At 36.4% G+C, this 13,891-nt stretch overlaps 1 long non-coding RNA gene across 1 annotated transcript in view; it reads left to right on the top strand.

Annotated features, from left to right (window-relative positions):
• The first annotated feature begins 4,143 nt into the window (after window positions 1-4,143).
• Window positions 4,144-13,891, top strand: part of LOC122235114 — a 68,946-nt gene continuing 59,198 nt past the window's right edge. Inside the window, exon 1 of the long non-coding RNA XR_006213243.1 lies at window positions 4,144-4,256. This is a non-coding gene — a long non-coding RNA (uncharacterized LOC122235114). The remainder of the gene's footprint in view (window positions 4,257-13,891) is intronic.

Here is a 13,891-nt window from a genome sequence, read left to right as displayed (position 1 = left end):
ATTGGCAACTAATTCTTTCTTTTTTTTTTAATTTTATGTGAGACAAAAAGAAAACTTCAATGAGCCCAAATTCTGGGACGGCCATTATAATGGAGTAGAAATGTATAGAGTGGTGTATTTTGCAACCCACCCTTGTTGTGTACTAGGCAAACCTCTCTGGGTCTCAGTTTTCTCGGTGGTAAAATGAAATGCTTGTGCTAGACCAAAATGTTCCTTTCCAAACCTTTCATTCTTTTCATATTATTTGTTTTTTAATGCTTATTAATTTTTGAGAGAGATATACAGACAGATAGAGTGTGAGTAGAGGAAGGGGAGAGAGAGACACACACACAGAATCCAAAGCAGGCTCCAGGCTCTGAGCTGTCAGCACAGAGCCCGACGTGGAGCTTGAATTCACCAACTGCAAGATCATGACCTGAGCTGCAGTTGGACACTTAACCGACTGAGCACCCAGGCATCCCTGTATTTTATTTCATAAATGACTCTAATATACATTTTGTTTAGTCACAGAGTATGTGGATTTTAGATCCACCACTGGATTCGAGAAATAGTATTTAATTATGTATTCATTTTTCATTCAACAACACGGACAAGGGCTGTTCTAAGCACTGGCAGATATGACTGGGAATGAAACTTATGAGTCCCTCACCCATGTCATTTATATCTTAGTGCATGGAAAGAAATAATAAACAATTAGACAAGTAAAATACATAGGGAGGGTGTAGGATGATAATTAAAACCAAGTAAAATTCAGGATGAATGGAGAGTAGAAGGTGCTGGCAGAAGTGCTTGATGTTTTAAATTTGATGGGCAGAAGAAGCCTCAATAAGAATATGAAATTTGAATAAAGACCTAACAGATGAGTTTACAAACCATGTACTACCTGGAGGAAGTTTGTTCTAGACGGAAAAGAAGAAAAATCCTGAAACCCTGAAACAGAAGCCTGATGGAGGGTTTGTGCTACAGCAAAATGGACAGGGTACCTAAAGTACTTTAAAGGAAAGGGAAAGTCAGAGGAGGTATAATGAGAGGGGATGCTATCTAGGGTTTTGAGGACAGAGTAAAGATTTTAGCTTTTATTCTGAGTGAGTTGTTAAAATTGGAGGGACTTCAGACACTGAGTAAATTTTCTCATTTAGGTTTTAAAATTACTAGGAAGAGAGTTGAAATTTAAAAAAAAAATAATGTTTATTCATTTTGAGAGACAGAGAAAGATAGAGTATGAAGAGGGAAGGGGCAGAGACAGGGAGACACAGAATCCAAAGCAGGCTCCAGGCTCTGAGCTGTCAGCGCAGAGCCTGATGCGGGGCTCGAAGTCACAGATGGCGAGATCATGACCTGAGCTAAAGTCGGACGCTCAACCGACTGAGCCCCCCAGGTGCCCCGAGAGTTGAAATTTTTACATGAAACTGTAGGTAGGCTTATCTATTTTTCCTTTTATTTCCGTCAGTTTTTATACATTTTTAAGATTTTTAATATGCTAATTGACTCAGATATAAGAATAGTCCCCCTTTGTCTCTGGTATTATCTCTTGTTTTGTAGCCTGCAGCTTTCCTATGATGATTACTTGCATAATATATCTTTTAACATACATTTAGCATCTTTTTTGGACAGCATATGGCTGTCTTGATTTTCTTATTGTTATACAATTTTGAAATTTAATCCATCCTCATTTAATGTAATTAGTAATAAGATGTTTTTCTGTCTCCTATCCTGCTATTCATTTTTTATTTGTCCTTTCTGTTTTCTATCCAATTGTTACATTTTTCTATTATGATTTTGGTTAAAATACATATATTTTATTTATACCTTGATATGTCTTTTTCATATTTTCAGCTCTATCTCTGTATATTTTAGTGTTTGCTCTAGAGAAGTAAATGTCTCTTTAATTAATCACTAATTGATTTGAATTAGTATATTATTTTATATACAATAACAATGTGAATGTGTATACATATGTAAAACAATATAATTCTAAAAACACCCTTACCATTTTTTACAAAATATTTTTCTACGTGTCCTATACACCCCAAATTATACTGTTATTTTCACCGTTAGTAAGCAGTTGATTTTTTTAATTATAAAAAAAAAGAAAAGAAGAACATTTTATGTTTATTCATTCATTTCTTGTGTTTTGTCTTCCTATCTGGACATCTGAAATTTCATCTCTTGTCATTCCTTTTCATTCTTTTTTTAAAGTTTTTATTTTAATGCCAGTTAGTTAACATAAAGTGTTATATTAGTTTTAGGTGTACAATATAGTGATGCAACACTTCCGTGCATCACTCAGTGCTCATCACAAGTGCACTCCTTAATCCCCATCACCTACCTATTTCACCCAGTCCCCCATCCACCTCCCCTCTGGTAACCATCAGTTTGTTCTCTATAATTAAGAGTCTGTTTCTTGGTTTCTCTCTCTCTCTCTCTTTTTCCTTTATTTGTTTGGTTTCTTAAATTCCACATGAGTAAACTCATGGTATTTGTCTTTGATTTATTTTATTTAGCATTATATTTTCTTAAACGTTTTAAATGTTTATTCATTTTTAGGAGACAGAGAGCCAGAGTGCAAGTGGGAGAGGGGCAGACAGAGAGGGAGACAGAATCTGAAGCAGGCTCCAGCCTCTGAGCTGTCAGAACAGAGCCCGATATAGGGTTCAAACCCAGGAACCATTAATCATGACCTAAGCCAGTCAGATGCTCAACAGACTGAGCCACCCAGACACCCCTAACATTATATTTTCTAGCTCCATCCATGCCATTGCAAATAATGAGATTTCATTCTTTTTTATTTTTATGGCTGAATTATATTCCATGGCATACATGTATGACCTTTTTATCCTTTCATCTACCACTTGGGCTGCTTCCATATCTTGGCTATTGTAAATAATGCTGCTATAAATATCAGGGTGCATGTATCCCTTCGACTTAGTGTTTTCATATTCTTTGGGTAAATACCCAGTAACGTGATTGCTGGATGGTAGGGTAGTTCTAAATTTAACTTTTTGAGGAACCTCCATATTGTCTTCCACAGTGGCTGCACCAGTTTGCACTCCTGCCAATAGGGCAAGAGGGTTCCTTTATCTCCACATCCTCAACGACACCTGTTGTTCCTTGTGAAGTTGATTTCACCCATTCTCACAGGTGTCAGGTGATATTTCCTTGCAGTTCTAATTTAAATTTCCATGATGTTAAGTGGTGATAAACATCTATTCATATGTCTGTTGGATATCTATTCTGTAAGTTGCCTTTTAGTTTTGTGGATTATTTCAGTTCATTCCATTCTAAAGATATATCTTCAGTATTTCTTTTGATGCAGGTCTGCTGGACACAAATTCATTTTCTTTAATCTGAAGTATTTTATTAAGTTTCCATTTGTGAAAAACATTTTCATTGGATATAGCATTATAAATTAACAATATCTTTTCTTTTTTAAGTTTTGCATCCTTAATGATTATAATTCATTATATTCTTGCCTCTGTGTTTCTGCTAAGCCAACCAAAATTCCTGTTGTTTTTCCTTGTATGTATTGAAGGTTTTTTTTTTCCCTTCATAGTTACTTTTAAGATTTTATTAATTTGGAGGCTCAGTATTTGGATTTTGAAAGGTGTTACATTCATAGTTTCATTCCTCCCCTCTCTGCCTTTCTTCTCCAGAATTTTTTCTTCCTTTAATTTCCAGATGTTCTGGCATTCCTAATCCTTTTGTCTGACTTCCTCATAGTATGACTGGAACATTTTGTTTGTGTTTTAATCTCCTTTGATATGGATTGGGGCATGACATCAGGAAATAAGTCTTTTAAATGTGTGCTTCACCCAGTGATGACCTATTTGAAAGGTCCAATCACCTATATTTCCTTGTTGATAACATTGTTGGTTTGTTATTAGTTGGTGATTTTCTTTTATTTGATTCCAAGGTTATAACTGTTTCCTGTGTGAGAGTTAGTTTGATATAAGCTATTTTGTCATTACTAGAAACAGAACTCAGTTTCTAGATACTCTGATGAAGCCAATGGGTCCAGTGGCTACAAATCTCAAAGAGTTTTGCTCCTTTACATGTCATAATTGAAATGGTTCTATTTCATTGCTTTATGTTTCTAGTGTTCTGGCACTCTTGATTGCTGGTAACTAATCAGTGGTGATTGTGTGCTACAATTTGCTTAAAAGATCCAGGGTGAATATCATAGCATATGAAATAGATGAAGTTTTCTCTCTTAGGAACATGCTACAGGCTTCAATTTTATCAAACACTCCTTACCAGTGAGTATGGAATAGAATTCAAAGCTTAAAATGATATTTCTGTAATGGAAAATCATGAGTTTGAAGAGAATTAGGGACAGATCAAGAAAAAGATCTGACCATGAGATGGCAATAACACACAAAGAACTCTAGGTGGGTGGTGCTTTGACAGATTTGCATGTGGGATATCCCTCCCAGTCTGAGAACCTTCAGAGGAAATGGTCAGCCAGAGTGTGGCCATTACCCAGAATTTCGAAAGAGGGCAAAGGAGAAAGGTGGATTCAGAGAAAGGGCTTTAGTAGCTAGATGATGTCACCCAGCAGAATTTGAGGAGTCTGAGTCAGAGCTCTCCAAAGGACAGCAGAAGCTTGGGGTAATTTATAGCTCAACGGCTTATTGTATTTATGGCTAGCAGACGTTAGGTGCATTTTTGTGGGGTATGCAAAGCCAATAGCCTCTACATTGCTAAAAATCAGCTTATTGGAACTATAATGAAAACAACTACTGGGGTGTCTGAGTGGCTCAGTTGGCTGAGCGTCTGACTCTTGATTTGGGCTCAGGTCATGATGCCAGGGTTGTGGGCTCGAGCTCCATGTTGGGCTCTGTGCTGAGCATGAGGATTTTTCTCTCCCTCTGCCCCTCTCCCCTACTAATGCTCTCTCTCTAATAAAAACAAACAAATAAAGAAAAAGAAACAAACGTACAAAGAAAAACCAACAACAACAAAAAAAACTAACTGCATGTGTAAAAATTTGACTTTGGCTGAGCTAATGGGTATAAGTCTATTCTGAAGAAGTAAATGACATAAGACCAACATACAGAGGCCAACTGTAACCCATTTATCTAACATGGATACATCAATGTAGGAATTCTACTTATATGAAGTGTTCCACGGTACTGAACAAAGGGGAACTTATGACTACTCAAGTGTTTGCAAAGATGGCCCATCTGCTAAAGCTCACTACTTTTCTGACCTGTCTCTGATCCTTGTTCTTCCTATCTCTGTGCAGCATCATCTGCAAACCATCAGTCCAGTAACTACACCCCTTCCTCAAAAAACTGCCATCCTCAACACATTCTATCAAACTGCTCATTCTTTATCTTGTTACATTGAGAAACACTTCAGGATCTGGCTGAATGACAGGAAAACACTGATTTATAGTTCACATGAACCACGGAAACAACAGAGCTCTACTTTAGGAAGTGTGCACACTCACACAAGTTGAGTGAATGCTACTTAAGGTCCTTTGATTTCACTTCTGAAATAAATTGTATAAACTCTGTTTTATTTTAGAATTATACATTTTTCTCTAGAATGAATGTGGTATCCCCCAAAATTTGTATATTGAAACCTAATCCTCAGTTGTTAGGGTATACAGAAGTGGGGCTTTTGAAAAGGTGATTAGCACCCTCATAAATGAGATAGGTGCCCTTATAAAAGGGACCCTAAAGAGATACCTCACCTTTTCCACCATTTGAGCACATAGAGAAAAGATGGCTGACCGTGAACCAGGAAAAGCGGTCTTCACAAGACACTGATCTGGCTTAATAAAAATTACTGAATTTGTAAATTAACAGAATTTCAGCTGGAAAAACTTTAATGTTATTTCTGATATCCTCTATTCGGATAACTGATTTTTATTCTTCAGAAGAACCACTTGGGGTGTCTGTGTCTCAGTTGGTTAAGTGTCTTGATTTCAGCTCAGGTCATGATCTCAGTGGTCCTGAGATCAATCCCCAAGTCAGGATCGGCACTGATGGTGCAGAGCCTGCTTGGGATTCTCTCTCTCCCTCTCTCTGTACCCCTCCCCTGCTCATGTGTGCATATGTGGGTATACTCTCTCTCTCAAAATAAATAAATAAACTTCAAAAAATAAAAACGAAATAAAAGGGGGCTTGTTGATTATGAAGCAACAGATTCATGAACAAATATGATATCATGTTTAAAGTTGAAATACATTTTCATTTAATTTGTGTATTGTTTTTTTTTATTTATCATTTTAACATAAGTCTTCCTTGAATCACCTATTATAGATCCTAATAATATTAACTAAGAGAACTTCTGTTTCATGCTGAAAAAATTTCTTTATCTCCTTCTCTATGATGGTTTGGTTGCATATACTAGAGAAACTACATTTTTTTACCAAAGGTTACTGGTATTTGTTTCAAAAGAATGCAGCTAATCTTCAGGAGCCAGTTTCTACGATATCAATTTGATATCACAAGAAATCTTTGATTTCACAAGAGCAATATGAGGATGGTGGAAAGTCAGAGGCTCTATTCAGCTTATTACATCACAGTTGCTTCTATTACTACTTTCGACCATGGTAGTGCCGTCAAAGTGCCACCAGTTCCACTTTTCATACGTTTTTCTGCCAAAGTAACTCTAATTTCATTTTTAAAAAATGATTTGGCCTTCACTAAAAATTTTTAGAAGACAGAATTTTGTTCGAAACACATAAATGATTTGATAAAGCAACACATGCCTAATTCAAAATTCAAAATTACCTGCCTAAATTGGTTAACTATATAAATTATCCTTATAACTGAATAAGCAATTTTATTGGAGAAATCATAAACAGAAAAAAAGGACACTTATATCTGGAGCAATGACACATATAACTGAGTTTACATGGAGTGACTTGTTTAAACAGCATTAACCTGGTTAGCATAAAAATTTGTACCGATTAATGTTACATAATTTAGAGGTACAACCTTTGGTTTAATGATGTGAGAGTCTCTTTCTACAGTTATAGTCTTCCCTGTGTACATGTTGTTGGTGACATATTGCTGTGGAAAGAATGAGTGGTTGTTACATCTTGCAGATCTCTGTGCTGAAATAAAATCAATTGTCAGATCTCTATGCTGAAATAAAATCAGGCCTTAAAAATACTTAAAAAAGGCATTCTTTTTTTGTGAGGTAGGGACAGATCTAATGCAAGCCTCAGCTTATTCTTCCAGCTAAGATAGAGTAGTTGAGACTAATTTTAGAAATCTGGCTTCAGGGGGCACCTGGGTGGCTCAGTTTGTTAAGGGACCAAATTTGGCTCAGGTCATGACCTCGCAGTTTGTGAGTTCGAGCCCCACGTCAGGCTCTGTGCTGACAGGTCAGAGCCTGGAGCCTGCTTCAGATTCTGTCTTCCTCTCTCTCTGCCCCTCCCTGACTTGCACACGTGCACCTCAAAAAATAAACTTTAAAAAGAAAGAAAGAAAGAAAACATTGGCGTACAAAATATCAGAGACCAAGGAAGCCAAGATCTTAGGGGCAAAGGTTAGGGAGAGAAAGTAAGACTTCATTCAAGCAACCTTTCCCTTTAGGGTGTTTGCTGAATTTTGACATGGGGCAAGAAGCCAATAATCAAGAAAAATGACCATGGCTAAACATAGAAAAGCTTGCATTACTTTTGGTAGACTCATGGGACTGGCAAGAAAAAATATTGGAGTTTGAACTCCTAAGGCTATCGGGAGAGAAGAGAGCCAGAAAGAAGTGATTCTTCCACTTTATGGTTTCTCCTCCTGGCATTTTAAAAATTCTTGACTTGCATAGAGCAAGAAGCTAAAAAGCTAAATAAAACTTCTTAAAGGCACAGAGACTGAGGTAGACTCATGGTACTAAGAAGGTTGTCTTATTAATTACAAAACATTCTCACTTGTGATGCCTGGAGATCTATATCCTAGCAGAGCATGTAAAAGAAATAGATAAGGCCTTAGCAGAAGGCAAACCAGTCTTGACTCAGGTCAAACCTTTATTGGATTAAAGTAATTTACACTTTCTACCTATGAGAGGATGGGCTGAAATCCTACTAGATAAAGATTAATGACAACATATTATGCTGTAAAAATGTTTACTTAAGATATCAAAAAAATCAGTTTTAGAAAAATGAGGCTAACCAAGAAATAGGAAGAAGAATGAAACAGACAACAGAAACAGGACCACAGATGACCTTATTAATATTGACAGAGATGGGATGTTGCATGGCTCAGTTGGTTAAGCATCTGACTTTGGCTCAGGTCATGATCTTGCGGTTTGTGAGTTCAAGCCCTATGTCGGGATCTGTGCTGACAGCTCGGAGCCTGGAGGCTGCTTTGGTTTCTGTGTTTTCCTCTCTCTCTGCCCCTCCCCCACTCACACACTGTGTGTGTATGTGTCTCTCTCTGTCTCAAAAATAAATAAATGTTAATTTAAAAACAAAATGATGGAGAAAGACTATAAATAATATGCTGAGGAAAATAGACCAAAAGTGCTTTATAGGATAACTAGATGCCCTGAAAAAAACTGTAGTGAAGTTTCTTAAACCATAAGATACAAAAACCGTAAGTCTTTGAAAGACTAACAGCAGACTGGACATTGTAAAGACTGGGTTTGGTAAATAGGGAAATAGTTTATCAGAAAATAATAATGCTAAAAATGGGAAGAGAAAAATAGAAAAGTCATGAGACTAGAAGAAAAACATGAAGCTAGATGTAAAGTTCTAATGTGTGAAGCTAAAGTCCCAAAAATTGAGTAAAGAGAGCATAGTGGTGCAGAAGGTTGGGGAGAGAAAAATATTTGAGAATGTACCAAAACTGATCCATGTCCAAGATACAGATCATAGAAGTTTCCATGAAAGCTAAAAGAAAAATAGCAAAACGCATCTTATGCACATTACAATTATTGAAAACCAAGGTTGGATATGATCTTAAAGGCAGTCAGAAGAAAACAGATGCATCACTTTAAAGGAGCAACAAATAAGACTGACAATGTGATGACATCTTTCAAGTTTTGAAATGAAATAACTGTCAACAAAAAAATAATTCATAAATTAAGGGGAAAAATTAGACAAACTGGGAGAATTTGTTACCGCTACAAATCAGCAATTTTAGTAAATCTTTCTCACCCAGGGTTATTGGTCTATTTGTCTTTTTTGAGTGACTAATTTCTTATAAATTATTGCAACATGTCATATTAGTTTCTCTGGTAATATTAAGTAACCATCCTGAGAACACAAGAGGTTATTCTTATTAAATTTGTAATCAGATTTCATCCCAGAACTCTTTCCCATTTAATTGCTGGCATTGTCCAATAGCCTCCTTGAAACTCTCCAAAGATTTGGTCTTGAGGTTTAGAAGTGCTGGCACCTATATGAAGGAAGATCTGCCTGAGTAGTATACTTTTTGGTCTGGAAATTGTTGTTAGATTCCATTTTATCCCACTTTACATGCATTCCTACCTTTAAAATCTTCATGTCTTTAATAATTAGGGAATTTGAACATTCTTTACTTTGCTAACCATCCTTAATTGGAGTTCCTATGTGCATTATCTCCAAAGCATTCTAAAAGTATGGACTATCCCAAAACATATCTATTACCAGCGTATACATATTAACCCTCTTATGTCTATCTAATTGACAAGGTTTGGTCTGCATAATTATTTCCATCCTGATGTATTCTATTTGCATTTTAAGATCTGATCCATCAACCAAAGAATAATTCAGCTTTTCTAGAGAAAACTCCAATAAATCTTTCTGAGGTGTATAAAGCTTGTGAATAGACGCTAGTGTGTCATGAGTTCCCCTACCTTCAAGTAATGGAAAAGGAGTAGCAGTATTACAATAACGAATGGAAATGCAAGAGGGAGAAAACAATATTTTACAGGAGGCAAACCTACTTACAAAAAAACATGTATTTTTGGTGAGCAAAATAGATTTTACAGAATGAAGACTATCATGTTTAAAGAAGACCCTAAACCAAGATGGCAGAGGCCTCCACTAGTTTAGCTTCCTACTTCTAGATAGGGTGAGAGGCTGTAGCATATTACTGGTACGTGGTAATCCGTTTCATTCTGAGTCAGAATTTAAGAGTGCATCCAGACCCATCCTGAATAAAATGGCAGAAAGGTTTATGATAACCAATTAGCCTACACTGTGAGATTGCCAAAGAGCTAACTTTAAATCACAAAGGACTGTGTTAATGTTTAGGCATCTGAGGAAGAGATTAGGTTATAGAGTACTTAGTTTAAGTCATATAGTGAGTGGCTTGGAGATTACAGAAATGCCTGCGGTAGCCACAGAGACCCTGAAGTACTCCCAGTTACTCTTAATTACTGTCCTTGGAAAATTTTGAACTGATTTTCAGATGTCTGGAGTAAGGGATTTAACTCTTTTGTATAAATCATATCTTAGGTAATACAATTTACTTTGACAAATGTTCTCTTTTTTTGGCAAACTTATATCCTTTTTGACAAAAAGTATGAATAGAGGAATGGAATCAATCTTAGCTATCCCTACTCTTTAGGGAAAAAAAAAAGGTCATCCAAATATTGAGTAAAAGAATCATGTGAAAATTTAAAGTTTTTTAAAATGTTTATTTATTTTGAGAGAGAGAGAGAGAGAGAGGGAGGGAGGAGGGGAGGTGCAGAGAGTGAGGAGAGAGAGAATCTCAAGTAGGCTCCATACTGTTAGCATAGTCCCATGCAGTGTTCACCAACCTTGAGATCATGACCTGACCTGAAATCAAGAGTCGATGCTTAACTCACTGAGCCACCCAGGCACCCAAGAAAATTTAAAGTTCTTTGGGACTTGTTAGAGACATGAATAGTACACTGTCTTCCTTAACCAGGGGAAAATAATGACAAAGACACATTGCTGATTTTCCCAGGATAAAGCAGGAAAGTATTAGCTAGTTTGTTCTAAAGGGACACTAAAGAAAGTATGTAGTCTCTTAGGGGATTCCAACATAAGACTGTATTCAGGTTTGATACTGTTACAGTTGGCAGTTAGTTATACATGAGTGGGAAGGGAGAGAAGAAGAAGGCAGATGGGAAATTGCCAGATACCACCCCTTTCCCTTAGACCACCCCCATGTGCTGTTTAGCAGAGACTGATAAGCAGAAATACTCGCTGCAGGGGACTGTCCCAACTGTGAACTATGTGCATTTAGAGAAACCCTTGTCTGCTAGTAGCCCCAAGGATGTTGTAATATCATTATAATATCATTTACATTTGGGTTGTAGCCCCCTGTGTTTCCCTTAGGTGTTTATGGGAAGATGGTGGACACAAACCTGCACAAAAAGTTGGAAGGGAGGAAACCAGGGTGGGTCCAGAGGGAAGTGTGATATTGACAGGATGGGGAGGAAGAGACCAAATAGGCCCCTATTAAAACAAAAACAAAAACAAACACAAAAACACAATGCAGAACCCAGCAGGCTGTAACCCACCCTCTGGTCAGCCCTCCCCTACTTCTCTGGAGTGTACTTTAACGTGGCTAAATAATACCTTTGCTGCTTTAACTCTCTTACCCAGTTTCTTGGCTGAACTGTTTCCTTGGAGAAGACAAGAAAAGGGGAATCTTATAATCCACTACCCAGTTACAATACAATAGAGAAACTGGGAAACCAGAAATGATTATTCCAACTATGGCTCTGAAACTGAACAAATCTATTTCCTGACCTGGAGACTAAGGGGTTAACAGGGACGTGTACAAGGTAAAGGGAGTCCTTTTTAGGCTTTTTGTCCTTTAGATTCCAGTTTTAGAGAATATTACATAGATTTGAGTACAAGTTAGATAGGCTCAACCCTAATAATTCTGTCTACATAAGTAGAAGTTGTTTTTCACAAAAAATCTAACACTTATGTGATCTTCAGTTGGGGCTTGTTTTAGTCTAGTTGGGTAAATTATGGCCTGTGGGTCAAATCCAGCAGGTTTCCTCTTTTTGTAAGTAGTTTTATTGAAACACTGCCACACTCATTCATTTACATATTGTTTTTGGCTGCTCTCACACTACAAAGGTAGAATTAAATAGCTTTTAGGGACCTTATGGCCCACAAAATTAAAATGTTTTACTACCTGGTCCTTCACAGAAAAAAGTTTGCCGATGCCTACCAAGAATAATGGGAGAAAGACTCTGTTAATTCAAGTTAATTAGTAACTCATTAAAGTACAGTCAAGTGTTAAATGTTTTTATACTCAAATATTTTCAAGTTAGAAAAACAATGTAAATCCAAAAGTAATCTGGCCTTTATAATTACCAGGAGGTTTCTAGCTGAACTTCCCAGAGAGGTAGAAGGAATTGGAAGAAAAACCATCACACTCAGAGAATTGAATTTAAGGGTTCAGGCTTTATTAGAAATATAAACAATTTATTCTTCTCGTAGAAAGACTGACACAGAAAGTATGATTAAATGTGATTGTAATTCTTCTAAGGATTGCTGGATGCATTGTTTTGGTAGCCTCAGAATACTATGAACTACTTTTAGTACTTTTGCAAAATATGTAATAAACTTCACAGTAAGGTCAACATTATCTTAGGAAGCATTCATTACCTAGTGACTTACTGGACATATGGTTTTGTTCTCTACTGATTTATGCTATTACCTAAAATTAAGTAAATATTTTTAATGTAAAGATTTATTGGGCTCTGTTAGCCAAATAGACAACAATCATTGCACACTCATAATTTAAAATTCTTCATGCTAAAATAAACTCAGTTTTCCCTCCACTAAATGAATAAATAACAAATAGACAAATTTAAAAAAATCCACTTGTCTAAAAATTACTGGGGACTGTCCATATGCCAGGTACTGTAATACTATACATATAAAAATATCATTTATTTATTAAGCATCTGATCTAATTGATGTAGGTTTTCCCTTTTATAGATGAATAAGCAGACTTGAGGAGATTATAGAATGTATCCAAAGTTCAACAGCTTCTCACTAGTGGATCTCACATTCAAACCCACAAAAATCAACTCTAAAGTCTGGGCACTGAACCCTCAGTTCTACTGTCTCCCAAGGAAAATGAGGATAAGAGAATCTTATTTAGGCAAGTACGTATCAAAATATTTTAAAAAGATTCCACAGGTTTCCATGAACAAGTGAGAAAAAGAAAGAAGCTGATTTTATTGGGAAACTGGGAAGGGTAAGAACACAAAACAAAGTAACCAATTCATGCATTTGTAACAAAATCAGCAATTGTATCATGAGCCCTTCAACTCTATTAATAGTATTGGATCAGTGAGATACTGGTTTGTGGAACTTACCATTTTAGGAATCACCAGAAGAAACATAATCTATTTATTAAAGTATATGCCAAAAAAGTAGTTCTAGACTAGTGACAGTCAAGAGATGGGATGGATTTATGATTAATCCTTTCCATCTCATGTTTTCTAACAAAATTATGCAACAATACTGAAAATCATCCCACCTCTAGGTTGTGTGTGTGTGTGTGTGCACGTGTGTGTGCGCATGTGAGGGTGTGTGTGTGTGTGTGTGTGTGTGTGTGTGTAGGATACAAAGAATGAAGGTGTATAAGAGATTTCCTATTTCATTCATATATCCTAGAAATAGGTGTCAAGAATTTACCCTTGACTACCTTAATAGAGAGGTTAAATATAAAATGCAAACCAGATTCTGATCATCTCATATGTTTCCATTTTAAAGATGCAGTTTAGGGACTACATGTATGCAGACCACCATGGCTATTTTTGGATAAATAAAGCAAATATAAAATTTCCAATTACTATGCCATTTTTACCCAAAAGACATAAGGAATTGGTCTCATTGACCTTCTCATTAACTAGCAGGTCAACTTGCTAGGGACCCTAAAATTACTTTTTTCCTGAAATAAAAGCCCCAAATTTAGAAAATGTCCGAGGACAGAATAAAATCAATTCTCTT

Source organism: Panthera tigris, chromosome F2 (assembly GCF_018350195.1).
Source record: "Panthera tigris isolate Pti1 chromosome F2, P.tigris_Pti1_mat1.1, whole genome shotgun sequence".
Classification (NCBI taxonomy): Eukaryota; Metazoa; Chordata; class Mammalia; order Carnivora; family Felidae; genus Panthera; species Panthera tigris.
The sequence above is the reverse complement of the archived record's forward strand: the minus strand, read 5'-3'. Positions and strand labels throughout refer to the sequence as shown.